The sequence below is a fragment of the Ambystoma mexicanum genome, chromosome 8 (genome assembly GCF_040938575.1).
Source record: "Ambystoma mexicanum isolate Mex_15411 chromosome 8, UKY_AmexF1_1, whole genome shotgun sequence".
NCBI lineage: Eukaryota > Metazoa > Chordata > Amphibia > Caudata > Ambystomatidae > Ambystoma > Ambystoma mexicanum.
In genome coordinates, this window is record NC_090929.1 from 340,676,079 (window position 1) to 340,699,407 (window position 23,329).

Below are 23,329 nucleotides of genomic sequence, written 5' to 3' on the forward strand. Positions count from 1 at the left end.
TGGAGACGTGCTATTTTTTCCCCTCAAGGTTCTTTCCTGGGCCTCCCTTTCCCTTTTCTGTCGAGATCCTATTTTAAATGAGCACTCCTCTGAGGGTCGCCTTGAAGGCATCCCAGAGGATGTGCGTGCCCACCTCCCCGTTGTTGTTGAGCTCAAAGAACTCTGAAATGGCGTCCAGGGCGGCTTGGGCGTGTACCTCATCTCGAAGTATGGCATCGTTTCATCTCCAGCGTCCCCTCCGCTCTCTGCACCAGTCCCCTGCCAGGGTGACTAACCAAGTCGTGATCCGACCAGGGAACGGGGTCTATCCTTTAACCCGCTACGAAGGGGCGGAGGGCCTCGTCTACAAGAATGTAGTCTATCCTGGAGAAGGCTCTGTGAGTGGAGGAGTAGTAGGAAAAGGAGGGAGTCCCTGTTCGGGGGGTGGGAACCGTGTCCGTCAGGCCCAGGCTCACATTCACCCTCGGAAATCTGCGTGCCATGGCGTCTCCTGCGGGCCTGGGGTTTAATGCGCCCACCCGCTGTCTATCTCTGGATGGGTCGAGGACCATATTGAAATCGCCTCCTACCACCAATGGACCCTGGGCAACAGTTTCAAGCCTCTCCCCCACTCCCTCCCAGAATTGGGCCTGGCCCTCGTTCGGGGCGTATACTGCTGCCAAGGTTATTGGCGAGCCCTGTAGGGAGCCTCGAACAAAGAGGTAGCGGCCCTCGGGGTCCCTTAGGATGGAGTCTTTCTCGAATCCCAACCCACTAGCGATCAGGATTGCAACCCCTCTTTTCTTTCCTTTGTGGGATGCATGGAATATCTCCTTGATGCCCCCTCCCCCCGGCATTCTGGGCTCACTCCCCCTTGCCCAGTGTGTTTCTTGCACAAAGAGTAGGTCCAACTTTGCCCTCCTAAACTCGCTACAGATTAGGGATCTTTTTGTGGGAGTATTCAGGCCCCGTACATTCAGGGTTCCCACACCTAGGGCCGGTCGGTCGTTAGCCATAGTCGCTATCACCTTCCCCTTTGGTCACCAATGTCGCATCGATGCTCCCTCCCCGTTTTTCGTATTTTTTTGTTTGGACATTTTTGAAGCATTTCCCCAACTTACCCCCCCCAACTCATTCCCCAAACCTAAACTCCCAACTTGTGTACGAACCCCCTACCCCCTCCCCGGAGCCAAGCCATGTAGTTCCTCCATTTCTGGATTTTTGGCCGGACCACCATCCTGTTCCCTACGGCCAGGCATCGATGGTAAAGCGCACTAACGTGAGCCCCCCCCCCCCATCTCGCCCCCCTCCGATCACCCCAGCTGGGTCGCAGTTTGAGGGGGAACTAGAGTTGTCTCCCCAACCCAGTTGTCAGGACCTGAACTGTGGATGGATTGGGCTTTCCCCTCCACCCAATGTGCACCCTTCCCCTGGGCCCAGAATGATGCTCCTCTCAACGCCCCCGTTGCCTCCTTATACTTGCTGTTCAAGGGGGTGCAGCGAGCGAAGCTTCATGAAAGTGCTCCTGTTTTCTAGACCCAGTGATCGTCATGGGGACACTAATGTCACCCCTCCGATTCGGCATGGTCTTCCTCCATTGGTGCTGGTGGTGTATTTAGTTTCTTGAATTTCCGAGAGCCGGTTTTCCTTCTTCTGGCGTTGGGCTGGCCGGGGGTGCTCCTGATGAGCGCTTCGGGCCCTACTGGCCCCCTCCGGGGGGGGAGGGCTCACCCACATAGTCCTGAATAGCACCCATAATGTCTTCTTCCGTTACCAGCATTGTGCGTTGGCCTGAATATTCAAGACAGGGAGAAGGGGGTAGCCCCATCTATAACGCACTCCCTTCTCTTTCAGTTGTTGTGTCAGGGGGCGGCACATTCTTCGTTTAGCTAGGGTATAAGTAGAGAGATCTTGAAAAATTGATATTTGGGCGTTGTTGTAGGTTATCACCCCACCTTCTTTGCTTCCTCCAGAACTTTGGCTTTTTCGGTGTAATAGTGAAATCGGGCCAGAACCGATCTGGGGCTCCCCGTCCTTCCCTGTGCACTCGGTCGAAAGTGAGTTCTGTTGTCATTTCTTCTGCGAACAGGAGGGTGATAATGTCTCTCACCACTAGGGTCAACTCTCTCTCCGTCTCACCCTCCGTTTCCTGGATCCCAAAAAATCTAAGATTGTTCCGTCTCTCCCTATTTTCATAGTCGTCCATTAGCCTGGCTCTCTCCTCGTCCTTCTTCTCCAGGGCCGCAAGCCTCGTGCCAAATTGGACATCCAGGGATGTAGAGGACGATTGATTGTTTTCCACTTGTAGGAGTCTGTCCTCAATTTGGTCTACTCTCTGGTCCATCTTCTCAAACTTCTGGGCGATGTCGGATCTCATCTCTCTGATCTCCTGGAGGATGCAGGCGAAGCCCCTTTCCATCGTCATTGCGGGTTGGCCTGCGGGTTCAGTGTGGGCCATGATTCCGGAGAAGTTCGGGACCCCGTGGTATTCTCTGCTTCCTGAAAGCGGAATGCTTGTAAGGTTTTCCTCCAGCTCATGAGATCCTACTGGTCCCCTGCTGCGGGGTCCGCTGCGGTCTGGGGGGACCTTAGGTGGGTCCTGTGTTGCCCCGGGGCCAGGCAGGGATTATTGACGGTGGGCTGTAGGGAGTGGGGCAGCCTCCCAGGCAGGTACTCGCCCCGCCGACTGAGGGCAGGGGCCTCTCACCTGGGTCGCGGGTAGCCTGCGGGTTCTAGGTGGGCCGTGGTTCCGGAGAGGTTAGGGATCCCAGAGGTGTTTTCCGGGGCTGAAACAGGTGTGCTTATCGGGTCTTCCGCCCGCTCGTGGTGACCTTCTGAACCCTGCTGCGCGGTCCGCTGCGGCCCAGGGGGCCCTTGGGGGCGTGCTGCGCTGTCCCGGGGCCAGACAGTTATGCGTCGCTCCAGGCGGGGCCGGCCAGCGGTGGAGTAACCCCCGTGGGGGATGGGATAGCCCCCCAGGTGGGCACTCACCCCGCCAACCGAGGACGGGGGCCTCTCACCTGGGTTGCGGATTGCTGCCGGCAGCATTCTTCAGGGCGGGGGAGCCGCCACTGCCAGATCGTTGTCTCCTCTCAGGGTTGTCCGCTGTCTGGCGGATCCACTCCCCGGGGCACGGTCCGAGGGCCTCCCCCTGCTGTGCCGTATGCCGTGAAGTTACTCGTTGTTGGCTCTCCGGGTTGGGGTCGAAGATGAAACTGGGTGGGACCCAGGCAGGGGCAGCACACCCCGCTTACCCCCGTTCGGTCCCCAGGGCCAGCTCGAGTTGTGGGGCCTCTCCTCTGTGAGTGTCAGGGCCCGTCGCCTTGGGTCTTGTGGGGGGGGCTGGTCTGCTGCTCGCCCGAGGCGATGTGGTGCTGGGGGCCTCCGCTCCCGGGCCCCCTATGGTGAGGCCTGGCCACCAGCGTCATCTCCTGGGGCCTGCGTCGCAGCCCCGTGGGGCCCTGATCCGGATCCGAAAGTATCCGTCATCCGAGGGCGGGCGGGGGAGCCGTCGCCGGTCCCAGCCTGGGGAGCGCCACTCCGCTGCTACACGCCCTCCACCTCTGGGGTCTGGGGGGGGCCGGGGTCCTCCCCCCGATCTCTTTGCTGTGGAGGGCTCCTCCGCCTCCAGCGCCGCCGAGAACGGCGCCTGCCCAGCTGCGCACCGTAACCCCCTGAACTCGGGTTCCGCTCGGAGTTAGAGAACCGTTCCTTCGAGCGGGGGCATCACGGGGGGGGTCACCAGCTTTTGCCACCAGTTGTGTTCACTCGGGGGGGGGCTCAATCCCCTGAATAGGCCCAGCCTTGGTGGGAACTCCCCGATCAGGCAGCCATTGCCTGTGCGCCCCCTGGTGGCCTCCTTGTCGAATTTTAAGGATTCTATTATTACTACTTATGGTAATTTTATGGAATTCATATGCAACTGGATATTTTAATGGATTCAGCATTTTCGTTATTTATTTTTTACAATCTTTTTATATAAAGGTTTGACTAAACCAATACAATAATATAAGAAGTGTCAAGTCGCAAGTTACTAGCTAGTCATAAAAAGTCACTTGCCACCACAATTCTATACAAGCATACCATTTCTTACTCGACCAAGAGTAAATTGTCACTAGCCAATGGCTAATAGCAAGTGCACATTTTGAACACTGCTGTAGGTAGTGTTTTCAGGTGGAGACACATGCCAAAAAGCTTTCTTTTGGGAAAAGATGATGAAATTAGTCGGATGGCAAAAGCAGGTAGAGGCACACTAGATGTTACCTCAAAGCAGAGAAGGCATTCTCCCTGACCAAAATTTAAATGTCCTGTCACCAAGCAGGTGGGGAAAAGAGTTCATCTACATGGAGCTCCCTGTGGCGCTACAGGATTGAATTTTGATCCTAGACAGGTTCCCCACATCTGATCCACACTCCACTTTCCAGAGGCAATGCCAAGAGGCTAGCGATGATCCTAGGGGGCAGTCTCAATAGTGCACAGGGTGAAGAAGGGAAAGGATTCTGTTCCATCTTCTTTCTGGTGCCAGAGAGCAATGGGAAATACTTATCTGGGGCTGGACCGCCAAAGGCAAGCTGCAGGCCCTCCAACCCCGATGCAGAGCGAATCACTGTTCTGGCAAAGAAACGAGCAAGGTCCTGTCAGCAGGATCTGCTCAGTTCTCGCTCAGGGCGATTCAGTTCAAGTGTTCAGACAATTTAAAAGGTGGTTCACCCGAGAAGGGTAGTCTGCTCTCCATCATGGAAGCTTCACCGGAGGTATTCCAGCAGATCTGTTTGAGGTTTTGAAACCCTTCTGAGGACTAACTTGCTTCTCATCAAGATGCCAAGCTACCCAGGTGCGGGAAATTGGTGAACTACTGAGCAAGTCTCCGTTTCTTCGGGTTCAGTTTGACTCTCTAAGAAAGAAGTCCTGAAAGACTGGGAGGGAGCCGGAGAAGATTAATATGCCCCACACATGTCTAAACTTTATCCCTTCTAGTTGGGGGAACCTTTAAGTTGGGGAACCTTCATGAAACAGGGTAACAAAGTCGGGTTTAGCAGAAATTGCCCAAGAAGTCATAGAAACCTTTTTTTTCTATGGCGATGTGACGAATGTCCTGATGCTGGGTGTTTTCGGGGTCAGATCCCAGTGGTCATTAAATGCGCGGGAGGCCATATCCTCAGACTCCTCGGTAAAAAGGATAGTCAGCTGGGGGCACATTATGAAATTGGCCTTTGTCCCCCACTGTCTGGAGCAATCATAACACCTATTCCAATGGAGAAGACCCCTGCCATGATTCAGGTGGTGGCGCAGAAAAGGGACAATGCAAGAAGAGGGTTTAAGGATTTTACTCAATCTTCTTTGTGGTCCCGAACCCTAATGGCAAATTCCAACTGTTGCTCCATTGAAGAGGTTGTATGCATTCATACGGATGTAGCACCACAAGATGGAGAGTCGTCAAAGGATTATTCTCTGGGAGATGGACTTTCTGGCAACCCTGGATTTGGAGGATGCATACTTTCATGTACCAATCAAAAGGTTGATTTGACGTTTCAGTGATTCCCGATTGTCGATTTCCAGTTTGGCTGTGCCTTTCAGCCTATAGTCGGCCCCTACAGCGTTTACCAAGTTGCTGAGTCTAGGGTTAGCTCATCTTGATGCACTGGGGGTTGAGGCTTTCCTGTACCTGGATAGCTGTCTAATCAGAGGGGCCTTCAAGGATCTCTCTCTTGCACATGTCGCGATCACATGCAGAGTACTGTAGTCTCTGGTATTTTTGTTTAACCTGGAGAAGTCTCACTTGCATCAGTGGCAACACCTGCAGTACATTAGGCCCAGTTTCGGACTGTGCGGGCCGGGTGTTTCTCAGGTCGGATCAGGCAGGCAAGCTCCTGCATCTCTTGGGCAATCTGCAGACACGCGCACCCATAAATTTGAGGAATTGCCATCTGGCAAGGGAGTAGATCAGCCTTTTTTAATTATTATTTTTTTAATAACATTATGCAGGTAATTCCATCTCTGAGGAGGTGATCCAATGATGGAGTTAATTCAGCTCATAGCGGCTGATCGGCTATCCAGATCTTCCCTTAAGCTACATGCCAAAAGCATAGGGACATGTGCCCTGCTACATCAGTCTCCTGGTCTGCTCTTCAGTGGCACAGAGCAGGTTCAGAGGTCACATTTGCCCTTTTGACAGCTAGGTCATTCAGCGCAGAGACTCATTTGCAGTCTGTACCTCTGTTCCAAAACTACATGGTCATGAGGAATTACTATTCTGGTGGCTGTTTAATCTTTAAACAAAAAGCCATATCAGAGTTTAGGTTATGGTGAATAGTAATTCACAGAACTATAACAAGCGAGAAAACAGGAGAAAGAGCCAAAGAAAGATCATGGCGCCAAAATCCCACTTTAGCAAACAAAGGAAATTGGGAAAGCGCCAACCACAGTTATAGGAAAGGCATTAGTGAAGCCAAGAAGAACCACTATAACAAAGAAATAGAGGCAGCAACTAACATCTAGCAATATTTTTGAAATTCTTAAAGGGATTGAAAAGCCAAAATCACCATCTCCTCCACACACTCCTACTTAGGAAGAATGTGATAGGGTTCAAGAAGCTTTTGCTGCTAAGATCTCGAAGGCTCAACATAACATCATCATAGCCAGAAATGAGGGAGAGCCCCCTATCCTTCCAGATGACATAAGTAACTTGGAAGTAAGAGAGAGTTTCAGTTTCCTTCCCACATCCGAGGAAGAATTCTGTAGAGTCTTGCCCAAAACGAAACCTACCTCGGAGAACATTCTGCCTTTTAAAATCATACTGGACAATTTGCCCCAGTACTGACAAAGATAATGCTTCTTTCAAGGAAGGGGTAGCGCCAAAGGGAATGAACAAGGTAAAAATTACCCCTTTAGTGAAAAAACCAGGGTTGGATCCGGAGGACCCCAGCAATTTGAGACCCATAACGAACTCGAATTTTATACTGAAGGTCCTAGACAAAATTGCCACGAACCAATTGCAAAAGCATGTAGAAGACCAGAACCTATTGCATGAACAGCAATCAGGTTTCCGAGCCGCTCAGAGCACAGAATCGGCTACGCTTGCTCTCCAGACCTACATGTTAGACCTGTTAAACAAGGGCAATACAGGGATCCTCATGCCGTTAGACCTTAGTGCGGCATTTGACCTGGTAGACCACCAACTCTTGCAGGAGGCACTGGCAAAAATAGCTGGTTGTACATCCAAGGCGCCGGAGTGGCTAGCATCATTCTTGAAAGACAGGAGTGCTACGATCCACTGGGGTGACACTTTTTCTGAAGCTGCCCCTACCCTGTACGGTGTCCCTCAGGGCGCTAGCCTGTCGCCACTATTATTTAACTTATACATGAGAAGTTTATGCGAGCTCCTGGAACAAATCGGCGTGTTTTTTTACTAACTACGCCGATGGCACGCAGCTTGTTTTTGAACTTAAGGGAGAATACAACATAGATAGCACGAAAATATCAGAGGTTTACCACATTATTGACAATTGGATGCAACGTCACTGGATGTGTCTTAACAATACGAAAACCGAACTGATGATTTTTGGGACACAACAGGCCAGATCCAAGTTAGGGACAGAATATCAGGCCTTTACCATCAAACAGGCCATAATCCCAGTGATGCCTCATGTAAAAACCCTAGGGATGATTGGGGAAGCATCCGTGAGATCAGAGGCACAGGTCAATTGTATGCAGAAAAATAATGCCTACTACATGCGTCTTATGAGAGCCATAAGGCCATTCATTAATGAGGCGAATGCAGCAACTACAGCAAGAGCGATCATTCTGTCACACCTGGACTATGGTAATGCCCTACTGATAGGAGCTACGAAGAGGGAAATACAAAAATGTAAGTTTCTGGAAAATGACACAGTTCGAATCATTAAGAGCATCATAAAAACGGAGCATGTCACAACAGGGAGAAGATCCCTACCTTGGCTAAGGGTGGAAGAAATGGTACTCTTTAAGGCGATGACCATAGTTCACAGATGGGTGCATGGAGAAGCCCCGAGATACTTTAAGAAACAATTTTGTATATGCCCCAAAGATGCCTTAGATCAGAGAACAAGGCATATCTGAACGTTCCCAGAGCAAAAAGTGTGAACGGACGGGGAAAATCTTTCCCAATCAAGGCAGCAAAATGCTGGACAAATTACCACAAGCACTTCGGCAGGAAGAGAACCATCCGAGTTTCAGGAAACTTCTGAAAACTCACCTGTTCCAATGATAAGTTTGTTGTATCTCTGCTCTCCTCTTATAAAACGTAATATTTTGTGCATTAGACTAATCTAGACTCCCCGCGCCCTGATGCCTACAAGCTATTGGCGCGTTATAAACAAACACATAACCTATATGACCTAAATCAGTTGGGTTACGTTTCTCTGCCCTGTGAGCCCAGGTCAACTGTGGAAGGTTTGTGTGTATTCTGGTCGGACAGCCTAGCCATTTCAGTCTGCAGGACAAGAGGCTGAAAGTTTGTGCCTCTCCTTTGAAGGGTCTAGTAACACTTCTCTCCAGCAGGCCAGCCTCCCAGCAGGAACGTACATGGGAAGCAGGAATCAAAGGCCACACCCTACACAAAAGGACGAGTCGCACACCAGGGTGGTGCATACCAAAGAGCATTTCGTGGCTATGGATCTGAAAAGGGGGCGGGTTAGCTCAGCACAAGTGGCGAAAGTTTCCAACATCTTGTTTCGTTCTGTACCGCTCCCCTTCCAGTCCCCGCCACTTCTTTAAACACAAAGCACTTTGAATATCAAGTCCAAAGACAGCTTGTCTCAAGGACAGGGCTTGGACCTCTTAAAGGAGGCTTGCTTTTGTCCTTTCACCTGAAGAGTATTGCTTATAAAAGAGGGGCGTCCCACTCCTTTGATTAATCTCTGACCTTCAATTCTTAAAAAATAATGTGTTGGATCCTGCTGATAGAGCAGTTCTTTCCAAGAGCCTCCAGTTGTTAAGTGAAGGGAGGTAATCCAAGGCACAGGCAAGCTCTGCTCACTTACTCTCCTTAGGGCGCATTGGGTGTGATCAGCTGCTGAAGCAAGACCAGCCTCTCTGCCAGTTACAATGTAGGTGTTTGCCAGTCTTCCTTGCGTTTAGACGGGAATGGGGACCCATCATGACCCTGAGCCCCTCGATTGGGACTCGCAGCACCCAGAGAACCAAGGTTACAGTATTTTGCCATTTAACCACTCCGAGCTGTGATTTGAATCCGAATTTGTTCAGCCTCGTGAGGTCCAGAACTTGCATTGTGCTGGGGCAACACAAATATATAGAACTCCCTAGCCCTCTTTGTCCTGGATTACGCCTTTCTTCAAAGGTTCCAGGACACACTGTGTCACAGCCAAAGCCCACTCCGCCCTCCTGGGCAGCAGAGTCGCCAATGCTCCAGAGCAGAGGGTGGTGGGGAGTTGGTGGAGGGGGTGAGGTGAAACAGATCCAGTATCCCCAACAAACAATCCTGTTCAACCAAAGGTCAGAAGATACAGCCCTCCAGGATGGCCAAAACCAATGGAGCCTGGCCCCAACACATTTGGCATCAGTAATTTTACAAAAGCGGCAGAACAAAGGGTTTGCCAGACTTCTGCAGCCCTCTGGACCGACTTCCAGCAGGAGGCCTATGAAAATTTCCCTTGGACATCAAATGACTCAAACATCTTATGGCCACTAGATAGCTCCTATAGATTGCCGGTAAGATAGCTCAGCGGGTTGAGCGCTTGCTGCTGCAAACTGAGCATGATCTGCAGGTAGCAGGTTTGAATCGCAGCAAGGCCAACTCAGCCTTTCATTCTTCCGAGGTCGATTAATGAGTACCAATTTCAGATGGGTGATATTGTATGTAAATATGTGCTCTGTAAAGCGCTTTGGATTAAGGCACTAAATAAATAACACATTATCATAGAAGACCCAGACCAGTGTGTAACCTATGAGAGACGAAGTTTGTCAGTGTGCTTTTCCGACTTGAAGACACGATGCACCCTGTCCTCTAGAGAATCACCAAACACCTTGCCACCAAATGGGATTTTCTAGGCCACCGCCTTCTGATGCCCATCAGAATTCCAGTCCGAGGTGCAAGTGACGTCTGACCGATACATCGGCTCCCATTGTAACCCACCACAGCACTAACCCCATCATAGGCCAAATCCAACACGAGCTCCACCTGCGACTGCATAGCTTGCAGTAGGGTAGCACAGTCCACTCCTTCCTCCAGAAGCTGAACCAACTTCTGAAACCCACCCACAGCAGCTGCATAGGAGGTGTATGTTGCAGCACAAAGGGCCTTGTGTGCCCCTGTGGAAGACCTTTTCAGGGCTAAATCCAGAGTTTTAGAGGCAGGATCCCGAACGTCCATCCTCCTCAGCCGCCATTGACAAGCGACCCACCAGGCTAAAAAATGTATTATCTACCTGGAGCACCTTCCTCCCCATCTACGGGATACAGCTTAGCCATAAAGTGAGAAAAGCCACCTTTTCAGGCTCCTGCCAGTCCTTGAGACCTTCCTCCTGAATCTCAAGAAGCAATGGCAGTCTCACCCCAATAGTATGTGTAAACTTGCGTGGAAGCCTAGATCCAGATGATACATTAGGCTCAGGGCAGTTGATGAACCGCCCCCCCTCCCCCAAGTATTAGGCCACCTGCACCACACAGCAGCCGCTCCTCCTTATCCAGAAACGTCCCCTTAGGACTGTCCACATCGACCTGCACCGCACAGACTTCTTCTGCACACCAGTTGGCCTCCCAAGGGCCTTCCTACAAATGCAGACCAACAATCGATCCAACAGTACAGGAGCCCTCTTACATCTGGAGGAGGTACACCAGTCAGTGGAGGAAGTACGGAAATGTGCCGCATTACCCCCCCCCCCCCCCACCTCCACATGCTTCAGCTTAAACCGCCTTTTTCCAAGAGCCATGGCAGCCAGGTACACCAGGCAGACCACCAGCAAACCCTCCACAAAGTAGCAACAGAGACCAACAAAACCAGCAGCAGGATACCAAGAGCAGAGGGCCAGCACAGCAAAAGACTGGAAACCGGAATGAACTGAAGCAGTGCTCCTTAAAATAAAGCAGCAAGAACAACCAGGTGCAACCAATTTCAAGCAGGCAAGACCCTGCCATGGCCACCTCATCCATGCCTCTGGACCACCAGGGGACCAGCCGACCCCATCAGGCAGCCCTGAGGCATGTAAGCAAGCATGGCAAGACAGCCTGTGTTGTGCCTGCCTACAGCCCCCCAAAAACACGCGAGTGACAAATATATTTTCTTCCTGTTCATGTTTAGCTAGCGGGCCCCATTTCAACACACAATGATATAGGTGTGTGCGAGCCCAGTTTCAAAACGTGCTGCATATGCATTTCATATACAAAGCAGAAACCTCACAGAGCCCCATCCCTGTGCAACTCAAAGCAGCGACCAGAACCGGAGTAGATCAGCATCCAAAGAGGGCAGGAAGCCCCACCTTTCCACACCTCCTTCGGGTGGCAAAGGCCCAGCCTCACTTTCCAACGTCAGGGCCCAGAGCGACTCCCCGGCCAGGGCCGATGAAAATGAAGAGTCCATCCAGCAGGATCCCCAGGGCAGGAATCAGCTCAACCAGGCATGCCGCCCAGCAATGGGGCCTGGGAGACCAACATCCCAAACACCCCGAAGTGCAGGGGTACTTACAGGTGCCCTCCAAGTCCAGCAGGGAGAGGAAACCACAGAGCAGCAGGTAGTCCAGCCACCCACCCAAGGTCCTGAAAGGTAGGCAGAAAAAAAAACAACTGTGGGGTGAGGGGAGTATTGTACTCTCTGGAGTGGTGTGGCAGGGATGGGTGTTAGTGAAAAGATGGAACGGATTCCTGAGACGAGGAAGACAAACATGGAAGAAATGAGGAAGAGTAGGGAGGAAGATTACTGATAAGAAAATAGTTCACTTAAGGTAGCCTTCCTTCAAACAAAATAGAACGTGGAACAGTACTATGCTTTTGATGGGATCTTCACACGTTATGTTAGTGTGATGTATACCATGCAGAGCTGCCATTTTCATGGTGTCCGGGAGCTCTGACGGATCTGAAAAGGAAGGGGGTTAGTGGGATTGAGAGGGAAAAGCACAAGAGAGCTTTGATGTTCTGTTGGTAGCTTCAGTTTGGGAAAAACGCCACTGTGTGGCTTATTTTTAGCTGATCAACGTGGTATGTTTTGTGCAAGGTTGAATATTGGAGGTTCATGTGCATTTCATTTTAGTGTCTGGTTGGGGATTGTGGACTGTCAGTAGAGTGCTTGTGGCTTCCGGTGTTTTTGAGAGGGTGCGGGGTTATGGGGGGGGGGGGCGGGTGAATATGTACAGTATTTGAAAGTTGTTTGTAGGGTTAGTCAGCAGTTGTCCGAGGCTCTTTCTGCAGTTTGGGTTGATGTTATTTTATGGTGTTTTGCGATCTGAACACTCACAAGGCAGAGTAGGTTTGTTTCCCCTCCCCACTGTACTTTTATTTATTTTTTATGTATTGTAATTTGTTTCTCATCCCTTGTCCCCTCCCCATTGCCCTGTGGGCGCTTGCAAACAGTATTTACTTCCTGTATAAGGGCCTAACAAGCGAACAATAAAGATGCTCTATTTATTTGGGTGGCCTTGTTTTGGGGAAGGGGAGGGTGAAATCAGGTTTTCTGTGTTTTTATTGCTATGCGCTGGCGGTTTTCCTCCGCTGACTATTTCCTCTTTAGCTTGGGGAGATAAAGAGGCATATTTTTAACAGTTTTCAGAATTTTAGGTGAGCTGTTTGCATTTCCTCTGGGAGCAAGTTCCAAAGTCTCACCGCTTTGCAGGAGACTGCTGATCCCCCTGCAAATGTGTGCCTTGCGTATTGTTTCAGTTCGAGGTGAATGTTGTTGCTGAACCTTAATGTTCATTTTGGTTTGTAGATGGATATTTTTTCCTATATGAATTTTGCTCTTTGGCCGTGGATTGCTCTGTATATTATGAAGAAAATTGTTTTTTGGCTGTAAACCAGTGTAGTGTTCTCAGTGCTGGTGTCATGTGTTCTCTATTAGAGAGTCTGAGGAACAGTCTTGCTGCTGCATTCAGGGTTCCGTTTTTTCATAAGGTATTCTGGCATTCTGAGATAGATGCTGTTTGCGTATGCATAGTCTATTCTTGACAAGACAAGAGGATGGCGAGTGTTCTGTGTGGGAAGGTGAAGAAGGGGAGCATCCTCTTGATTGTAAGTGGGAAAAGCATTTAACTACTGTGTTGACGTGCTCAGTGCGCCAGATAAAATTTTGAGGTGGAAGTATTTTACTCCCTATTTTTAAACTTTGAGTGTAAATGTAATTTCAAGAGAGTAAAAATTACTTTTCTGTTTTGCAAGAGGGTAAAATGTATGCGACATCCAGCCGTGTGCAAAAACTGTATGGAAATCATTACCATGCAGCAGCTTTCTGCATTTTGACAGAATACACCATTCATTATTTCTCTATGGTCTGTCCATTTGATCTCTCCTGTATATATTTAAATATTGAAAACACAAATACCTAACTAATTACATAGTAAAGTAAACATGAATTGTACTGTGTGTTTTGATAGCACAATTGTCTTTTGATGTTTAATGAAAGTCCTAATTTCCTGAACCTATTACTACCCAATAGTATGCCAATTTTATTTATGATACAACAGTGCAGCAAGTCAAGGATTCCATGCTAAATGCTATACCTAATCTTAGGGTCAAATGGTTATTTATATAGTGCTTTGGGCAAAGCGTTGTACATAGAACATATTTATCACAATTATCACCAAACCGAAGTCAGTACTCCTTTATCGACTTTGAAAGGATGAAAGGCTGAGTTGGCTTTGCTGGGATTTGAACCTGCAATCTACAGATTACGCACAGATCACAGCAACAAGCGTTTAACCAGCTGAGCTATCTTATTGGCTAACATCCTTCAGAGGTCGGTAAACTGAATATCGACAGGCATAATAATCACAGTGCCTAGATGGTGGACGAACCATGTATGAAGTGCTACATAAAGGGAAATACCCATCTAAATGATCACAGGGACAGGTTTTGCTGAGTTTCTATTTGAATAAAAAATGTAACTTTCATTTGTTTGTTTTTGAACAAAGCTTGCACTTCCTGGAGAGTCAGGTTTTAGATGGTTTTATTTATTTGGCGCTGAAAACCCACAGGAACCAGGGCACCATGACAAAGACAACAGACTTACGACATAACAAAAAACAAAACAATTTCAACATAATGATGAATATCCAAATCCCTGAATCCCATATTCAATGAAATATAGGCTAATCTACTTAACTTTTAACTTCATTGAAATAAGCCTGCAAACAGAAGATCTAACGATGACATATGGACAACAGAGCACCAGAACTGTCCAGGTAAGGGTGAAGTTAACAACCACCTACAAAAATGCATGGTCAGTTCAAAACAATTATATGTTTTGTGGCTGTGGACACATCCCAAACACTTGAGAGTCTGTTTATAAAGGCGGGCAGACTGCTGGACCCACATCCAACAATAATACAGTCAGCATTGTCCCCGGAGCACCAATTGCTGATCTGTGTTCTACGAAGGACTTTCAGGTCATGAGACCTAACACAGTTAGCACCCATTACATGGTTATACCATGCAAGGATTTTGTTTTTTAGTGACTCTCCCGATTCCACTTGTCTAGGCTTGACCATGTTGGTTAAAATGATGTTCCTTGGATGTAAAGAAAAACTGCTCACATTAGAGTCCACCATTTTAGGCATAGTGGATTTTTTTTTTTTTAACAAATATCCTTAAATGGAAGCGGTGCCGAAAGTAACACATGATTCTTGGGGGGCAGAATACTCTCCGTTAAAGCTGCACTCCCAGAGCTGGAACCTGGAGGGCTGGCCTCTATACAGCGGCTCGGTAAAATCTGTTTGACATCCCAAAAGAACCCCATTCGAAGAGACGAGGGTTTGGGGCGCCTTTTCCACTCTGATGGGTTCCGTTTGAATATGTTTCAATGAGATTGGCGTATGTAGCATAGACATTTTAGATCCGACAGAACCCACCCAGGACTGAAATTCATCAAAGTTTTTTGATTGATTGATATTTTATTTCTATTGCGCTCGTACGCAAGGCCCCGCAACATAAGATCCTTCAAGCACAGCCAATTGTCTGGTACTTAAGTCCCCTCTCGACACTTGCTACTTCTTCAGACTGCACACTTCAATGGCTGGCCTATCAGAGCCCGACGGCCCACAGGAGCAAGGCTTTCGGATTTATCACAAACCTTGTTCGCCAACAGCGGCCCAATTACCCCTTTATGTCTACTATGGATATCAAGGGCCTTCAGCTGAGATTGTATGGGTATACCCAAAGGGGAACAGGCTTTCATCGCTCATAGGATCTTTATTGCTTTGCAGAAGGTTCGTGAGCAGAAGATGTTAATTCTGTAGTTTGTCTCTTCTGTGGAGAACCTGTGGTGTTGACTGCAATGGGGTATCCCCCTTACTCAGGGCGACAAGCTGACTACCAGCAGGCCCCAGCCCGGGGCTAGAGGCAATAAGGGGTTCAAGTGGGGGGTCTGAATCCTTGTCTCTAGCAGACATTATTTGAGTGGAATGCAGCCTTGTCACAGGCATGTTGCTAGGAGGTTGAACAGTAAACCTACAAGTAAGGACACGAGGCAGAACAGAGGTTGTGAGGATACTTAATGCTTACCCACAGCTGCTGCCCAGTGCCTTCTGAAAACCAAGCTGGAATAGGACTTGATACACAGCTGCCCAAGGTTACCCCGGGAGCAACCACAAGAAAGCTCCCAGAGAGCCACACGCGTCTGCAATACCTACAGTGGCAGAACTTGCAGGACTTGCGTGCCTGCCAGGAGACAAGCAACAGGGAGGGGCAACCCCGCTGCCCAGGGCACTAAGGACCGCAATACTATGGCACCATGGTCAGACTCGCAGCGGCACAGCGTAATGCCACCGGAGGGCAAGTGCTGCAGTGAGGCCAGGGACCGAAGAGATCCTGAACTGTACAAAAATGAGAAAGAAAACTGTAAGAGATACCGTCCGACAGCCAAACAGACGGAGATGCGACTCGCTGCTCACAGCTTCCCCGCCGTCGGACTCAGGAGGAAAGGACCTTACGCTGAGGCAATGCCGCATCAGGCCACACCGTCTGACACAGCCACCTCCGGCTGCCGTCATTCACTATTGAAGATTTGAAAGGCATAACACCTGTGATGGTGTAATGACAATGACTCACCCTTGAGCAAAAACTCTTCTGCCACCGACCATTTATAGGAATGTACCCCATTGACTGCAAGGTTGAATGGATGTAAACTAGACTGTGCATACCCATCATTTTACAGACAGTTTTGATAAGAGTGTACATTAAATTATAAGTGTAAAAATTATCTGCCTTCACATGATTATGCACACAGCACAAAAATACAATTGTGCAATACAGGTTTGTTTTCAGTGGTGGGGGGAAAAAAAGCATAATTTGTTAAAAAAAGATGAATTCTCAATTGTAACTTAGTTTTCCATCTTATTAATTATACAATCCTAAAATGCTAGGAAAATAAATATGCACAGTGCTTCCGTTTTCTATACCCAACACAGCAGAAGCTGAATGGAAAGAAACCATTCCTTTAATCACACAGTGCAGTTTCTTTTTTTGAAAGGCTTCAGAGAAATAAATTATGTTTCAGAGGCTTTTCTCCATGGCTTGCAATTACATCCATGTAGATAAAAAAAAAAAAAAGAAGTGTTCTGGTTTCTGTCAAGTAAGCTAACCTTTGTACTGCCCTGCGCTCTAAACGTGTGTTTAAATGTACACAGAAAAATAATAATGCTGTTGTATTTACAAGGTTTTCATGCGTAAAAAGGCCTAGTACGAACCTTATCTGGAGGCCTGCTTGCGGTTCTAGTGTTAGTTCATTGTCCAGTAATATTTTGAGATTTCTGACCACTTTGGATGGTTCTGGTGGGTTTCCCCCATTTAGCTGGTCCATGGAATGTGGTGATGGTTTGACGGGTCATTGGGCGCGATCATGATTTCTGTTCTGTCCAAGTTGAGTTAAGGCTATTGGTGCTCATCCAATGGTTTATTTCTTCAAGGCAGTTGGTAAGAGTTGGGTTGTTCGGTGGTGTTGATTTTGTAGAGGATTTAAGTTTAGTCTGCGTAGTTGAAACAGGCAGGGCAATATGTTTTATGAGGTTGATCAAGGGGAGATGCAGACGTTAAAAATCAGTGGTGAAAGCCATGAGCCTTGTGGGAACCCACGTGTTGCGATTGGTTGACTCGAACAGTGTTTCTGTTCTGTCAAGAAGGATTTTAGTAAAAGGAGTGCTGTGCTGCCGATTTCAATATCTTTCAGTCTTTTTATGGGCGTTTGGTGTGGTGACAGTGTCGAAGCCTGCTGATAGACCAAGTAGTATTAGTGCCGTTTAGATGCTGGCGTTTGGAGTCTACATTGATTTTTAAAATCATCCCACGTCACCAGTAATGCTGTTTCTGTTCCTCTCATGGGCATGAAACATACTTGTGCCCGATTGTTTTCTGGCTTTCTGGTAGCTTTGCCGGGTATGGAATGTTTGACATTGGTCGGCAGTTGGTTAGGTCTTCTGTGTTTCCAATGGGTCTTTAAGGAGTTGATTGACGCATGCAGATTGGAAGCCTCGTGGTACAGTTCCTGTAGCTAGTGAGTGGTTAAGGAAACATTCTGCAAGTGTTTTCAGTGGGAGGATAGTCTTGTATACTTCTGGTGGGTAGAAGTGTGCTGCAGAGCCATTTCTGTTGCTTTTGCTCAGCAGGCTGTTGAATTTTTCTGTCAAGATTGGTGGGAGGTGGTTTCGTTTAGTAGCTGGTTCCAGTGTTGGCTGGTTAAGGGGGCTGTTGCCGATTTTAAGGCATGCTCTGCATTACTTGCTGGAGGTTTATGTTTTTAAAGTAGTCTGCAAGGTCATCGCACAGCCCCTTCGAAGATGTTGAACATCCTTTTCTGGGTGTTGCTAGAGTTAGTGATCCATTTGTTGTCGAATGTCTTTTTTTGCTTTGAGTATTTCAGCTTTGTATAGTTGAATCGGTTTTTGGCATGTCATTTATTCATAACGTTTCCCCAATTCCTTTTAGAGTTTCCTGTTCGTTTTTTTCCAGTGTTCTGAGTTGGTGTGTGAACCATATTGCCATTGTTTTCTTTAGAGATGGGTGTTTTTCTGGTGCAATGTCATCCAATGTTTCCTTGATCCATATTTGGATTGTGTCAGTTCTTTCTTCTATGCTAGTTGAGTCCAGAACATTGAATGACGTCTAGTATGGCGTTTACGTCCACACTGTTAATGGATTTCCAGTTTCTATTCAGCAATGTAATTTGTTTGAGGAGGTTAGCTAGTATCCGTGTTGGTGCGTGGATCACAAAAGGGTATAATGAGGATTCCAGAGGATTTGCATTGGTGGTGCGTGACCAGGTTTTTGTTGCAAAAGATTGCATCTAGGATGTGGCCTACCGTGCGTCGCTCCTTTTGCCAGTTGCTGTTGATGCATTGTTGCTAGCTGATTTGTTGGGTGATTGCAATATCTGGTTTGAAGAAGAAAACGCACAATCTCCCAGTATGATTGCTGATCATGTTTAATGGTGATGTTGGTGTTCTCAAATGTGTCTGTGAAAGTAGGGTTGTATGTCAGTGTCCTGAAGACAAGTAGTAACGATAGGTTGGTTTGTTGGTCTAAGGATAAGTGCAGTAGGAGTGATACGTAGTTTGGGATGTTTAAGTGGTGGTGCTATTAGATTTAGCTGGTCCTTGTATGCCATGGCGAGACCTCTTTTTTCTTATTGATTGGCTTGTTTAAATTTGAGGTTGTTGGGTAAGAAATCGCAAGCTGTTACTTTGAAGTTATGAGCTAGCCAGGTTTCAGTTAGGAATAGCATATCTGTTCCTCCATCGCATAGCAGTTCGTATATTTCTGTTGTGCTTTTTGACATTGATCTGGCGTTCACTAGGATGCAGTGTATCTTTTAGTGTTCTGCGGTTTGTTTGATCTTTGGCTGTCGAAATAGAGTTGATATTGATTCATTTTTCCATCAATTTGTGCGTTCAGTTCAGTTTCTTCGTTGAATACTTCAGCAAGGTTGCGTCTTGGATTGTGTGTTCACATTGATGATTCATTGTGTCATGCCAATTTGTGACGAAAGGCACGTTTAGGTTGTTTCTTTTGCTTTTGCTTCTGTGGGTTTCCCATCTTTCCATTGCGTTTCCTGTTATCCTCCTTATATGCTTCCGGTTCTTGAGGTTGGAAGGCTGTCCGAGTGGTGGTTTGATTGGTAGCACGATAAGTATAGTGATTTTGGTCTTGTTCTGGCAAAGGGGATCTTTTGCGGTGAACGGGTAAGTGTGTTATCTCTTGGTATCGGTTGGTTACCTGGTGTGGCGTTTTGGGATTGATCCAATTGGTTTATTCTGTTTTAGTTACTCCTTGTGCGTCTGTCTTTCCTGGTGCTATGCATTTGTGGGTTGGGGTCTATGCCAAGAGTGGGGTCTATCCCTAGGGTCTGGGGCTGTCCCTGGGAGCAGAAGCTGTCCTGTGGCCATAAGTTATTCAGGGCAGGTGATTCAGTGCAGAGCTATCTCAGGGTGGAACTATTCCCTGGCTGGGTTATTCACCAGAGCTGGATTTCTGAGTGGAAAGTTCTTGCTGTGTTATGATTACTAGTCGCGAGTTCACGGATTGATAGTCCCTTGCATTGGTGAGTGACTTCAAGTGGTTAAGGCTTCCCTTTTTGGGGGTCCTGTGGCTTCACAGTGGTGAAGGCCTCTCTGTGGTGAATGTATTTCAGTCTCAGGGTCACCCTGCTGGTTAAGGTTTTGTAGTGTAATCGGTTTCACAGTGGCAAAAAGCATCCCTGTGATGGCACGTGTGAGGTCATACTTAAGTCACATGGCGTTCCATGCGACTGTTCAATAAAAGGGTAGCACGGTTCCCTGTGGGCCAGTTCTAGCACAGCAAACCCCGGCTCAGAGTCTCATTGATTGAATGTGACGGTTGGGAGTGCAGCCAGCACCGCTCCCCATAACACTACTTGTGTCTCACTGCAAACGGCAATAGTTATAATGGGAAAGGGCGCTCTCATCCCTGCTGATGGATTTAGCCACGCCCACCCCAACTGCTGGGGAGTGCCGCAGAGTGAAGCCCACAGGAAAGATCGAGGGCGTTTGGGGCCTAAAGACAGAGGCCCAGTTCCTGCATCACAGGCCTGTGCATACATTACAAAAAGGCAGCTGGCAGTGGCTGCAGCTGAGGTACGTGCAAGAAGAGCACTGGAGCAGGTGAGGGGCTGGACGGGGCTGGCCCATCATAACCCTGCCCGGAGCCCCTGGTTAACTGCCAGTGCACATCGATGACAGGCACACGGAGCACATAGCCACCTCCAAACAGAAGATTTTGAAGGGATAGCAAAAATTACTTAAAGCAAATCCCCAAACTGGTCATGTCAAAAATAGGTCCATGAGCCCACCAAAACCTGTTGGTGAAGCCAACATCTTGATTGATGAGATCCACCAATTCCTAGGATCATTCACTGGTGCTGTTCACCTGGACCATGAGACTGACATAGGGGCACTGGAAGTGCATAAATCAAACAAGGCAGAACCGACTCAACGGTAACATTGTAACTGCCACTAGCCCCTGTGCCGAGGGACAACAGCCATGGCTGAGATCTCCTCAGGAAGTTTGCACATGAAACTGCGCCTGACCAGAGGTGGTCTTTGTCAAAGTGTGGTTGGAGGGGGGCGACAGCGATCACACTGGCACCTACTCAACCCCTAAGGAGCCAGATGTTCTGACTAATAGCCTGTTGCTAGCTACCTCTGACATTTCTGACCAAAGCGCTCTCCTCAAGATCCACCAGGACCCCCTACACTGATCGTCTAATCATGCCTAAAGTGAAAAGAAGCAGAGCAGGTGGCTCAAGCTTCCTTACCTAGCTGCTAAACTCTGGAACAGCCTCCCCCCAGCCTGAGGGCAGATGAATCCTACTGTGTCTTCCGCAAAGCCCTTAAAACGCTCTTCTCCTAACCCATAACTCCCCAATCCCCTACTCCTAGCCGCCAGGAAACTAACCCTGTTACACTTCTTCACCTCACTGTATGTTAATCACAAGTAGATAATTGATAACTTATTTTCACCCACTGTATTGTTTTAAGATATGTTGATCAAACTCTAACTGTGCCTCAATGCCTACGGGCTGTATGTGTGCTATACAAATGAAATAAACAAAAACATTTCTGAGTTTGTTAAAGAAGATGTCCAAATGGATATGGATTTAATGGGGGCAATGTCACAGCGGGTTCAATGATGGCTACTGATAGCCAGCATCCCCTGGTCATTTACGATACCAGAGATATTGAAGTGACGACCGCAAGCCCAGTCATAGCTAAAGCAATACCCTTGATGGATCTCCTGGACTTGACCGTCATGCGCAGCGATGAAGACACTGATCCAAAGGTTGAGCCGTCAGCGGGGAGCAACAATCTCAACAAGGGCTCTAAGGGCTAAGTTACATCACTTTGGTATGAACCCTCAAGGACAGCCAGCCCCCATACTACTCCTTCACAAAGTTCCTATACTTGGCTCAAACAAAATTGAAATGAATAAAGTGCTTGTGAATAAATGCACCCACTGGCTCTGAGAAGTAAGGGGCTGCACATCAGTTATTTGGGAGGACATTTTTTAAGTTGCACTAGGCTATGTTACCAAAGGAGTTCCACCTTCTACTCTATATGGATAGAATTTGGGGAGTCTGTGGTGGTCAATGGAATGCTAGGAATTGATAGCAGATGGCACCCTGAGCATAGAAGCACAATACAAATGAGTGCCCACTCCCCTCATGCTACTGCCACCCACTGCGAAATTAGCCATAATTCACACTACAAACTTAGCCATAATTCCCATACGGCCCCAGGTATAAATATAACCCCCCTTGAAACTAATCTGCACTAATTTTATGGACGGCAGAAATAAAGTTACTACTGACTGATATCCTGCGGGGTATAACCAAATATTTAATTTTTTTCTTAAAGTGCAGGGTAGTTTTTCCAATATGGTGTGAGAAGTTTCGTTTTTCCTATAGTAAGTAAACAGTTTACCCTATGAAGGTGTTGGTGGGTTTGACAGCTGCAGGCATTTATCACAGACCTGAATCTGCTATGCCATCACTTCCCGCGCAGTCACTTTACCCCCACGCTATACGCCTGCATTTATCCAAGGATCATAATACTTTCACATCATATAATTTACGCCGCCTGCTTTTCACAGACTCACCTGCCGAAACTGGAAAACAGCAGCAAGGCGATGGCCAGAAAACACTTCCTACTACTTAAACGGATCCTTCTGTGCAGTCCGCGTGGGCAACCCGGACAACAGACAGTGTGGAACCAAACATTGCACCCACCGCTTTAAATTTAGTGCCACAAAAGAAGGACAACTCTCGCCACAACCGTCTACTTCAACGAAGTGTAAGTGGAGACGCCAGATTAAAATTGCGCTTCGTTCATAAACGGCATTCAGAAAGGCCATGAAATATCATTTTTCTTTGGAAATAAGAATTACGATTTTTACTTTTATAGAAAGCACTAGGAATATTTTAGAAATAAACGTGAACAATACTAAGTATTTTCAAAAACCCATGATAGACTTCATATTGTATTAGAAAATTAAGCAGACGTATATCAACGAAATATATGTCATTTACTTTAGAGTTGGACATTTGACCACAAGGCTTGGATAAAGGGGATATTATTATTTTTAAAATGGCCGCCACATTCAATTGTATATTTACGACCCGCACTAGTTTATTAACACTCCTTGCAGTATCAGTACACCTAGCTGGTCTTGGTCGTTCTAACCCCACTTGTGTAACCATAGAAACAGAAAAATAACAAGTGTGCATATGGGAACGGATCTATACCCTCGCCGTAGTTGCCTACATTTGAAAATCAAAAACCCTGAGATGTATGCCCCGCCCACAGTCACAAAAGACTCCTCACATTTGCTCTGCCCACACGCCCCGCCCACCTGCCAAAAAGATAAACTAGGTGTCATTAGAAACACGTTTGTAGTTTGCACTTTACAGTGGAATGCAATAAATGTGAATGTCTAAGGACATGCATAACCACCCAAATTGCATAGGACGAATGGCATTCGCCTTCCATAAAAACAATACACACACGAAACCAAGAGAGGATATTTTCTTCAAATAATGTTTTTTGAAAAAAAATGTAAACTCCAAGAACCAATACAAAGGTTTTCCCTGGAACTTGCAGTACCGAAATTGGACATGTCACTGTTATATACGCCTTGTGTCCCG

At 47.6% G+C, this 23,329-nt stretch overlaps 1 protein-coding gene across 4 annotated transcripts in view; it reads right to left on the reverse strand.

The window, feature by feature from the left end:
* EXD3 (exonuclease 3'-5' domain containing 3) overlaps window positions 1-22,441 on the reverse strand; it is a 3,187,846-nt gene extending 3,165,405 nt beyond the window's left edge. The window contains exon 1 of one of the 4 annotated variants that reach the window (XM_069609779.1): window positions 22,285-22,417. The gene's annotated coding sequence lies outside the window, so the exon portion shown is untranslated. Of the gene's footprint in view, window positions 1-22,284 lie in introns of all 4 variants that reach the window. The other 3 variants (XM_069609780.1, XM_069609782.1, XM_069609783.1) reach the window with 3 other exon arrangements.
* Between the last annotated feature and the right edge of the window lie 888 nt (window positions 22,442-23,329).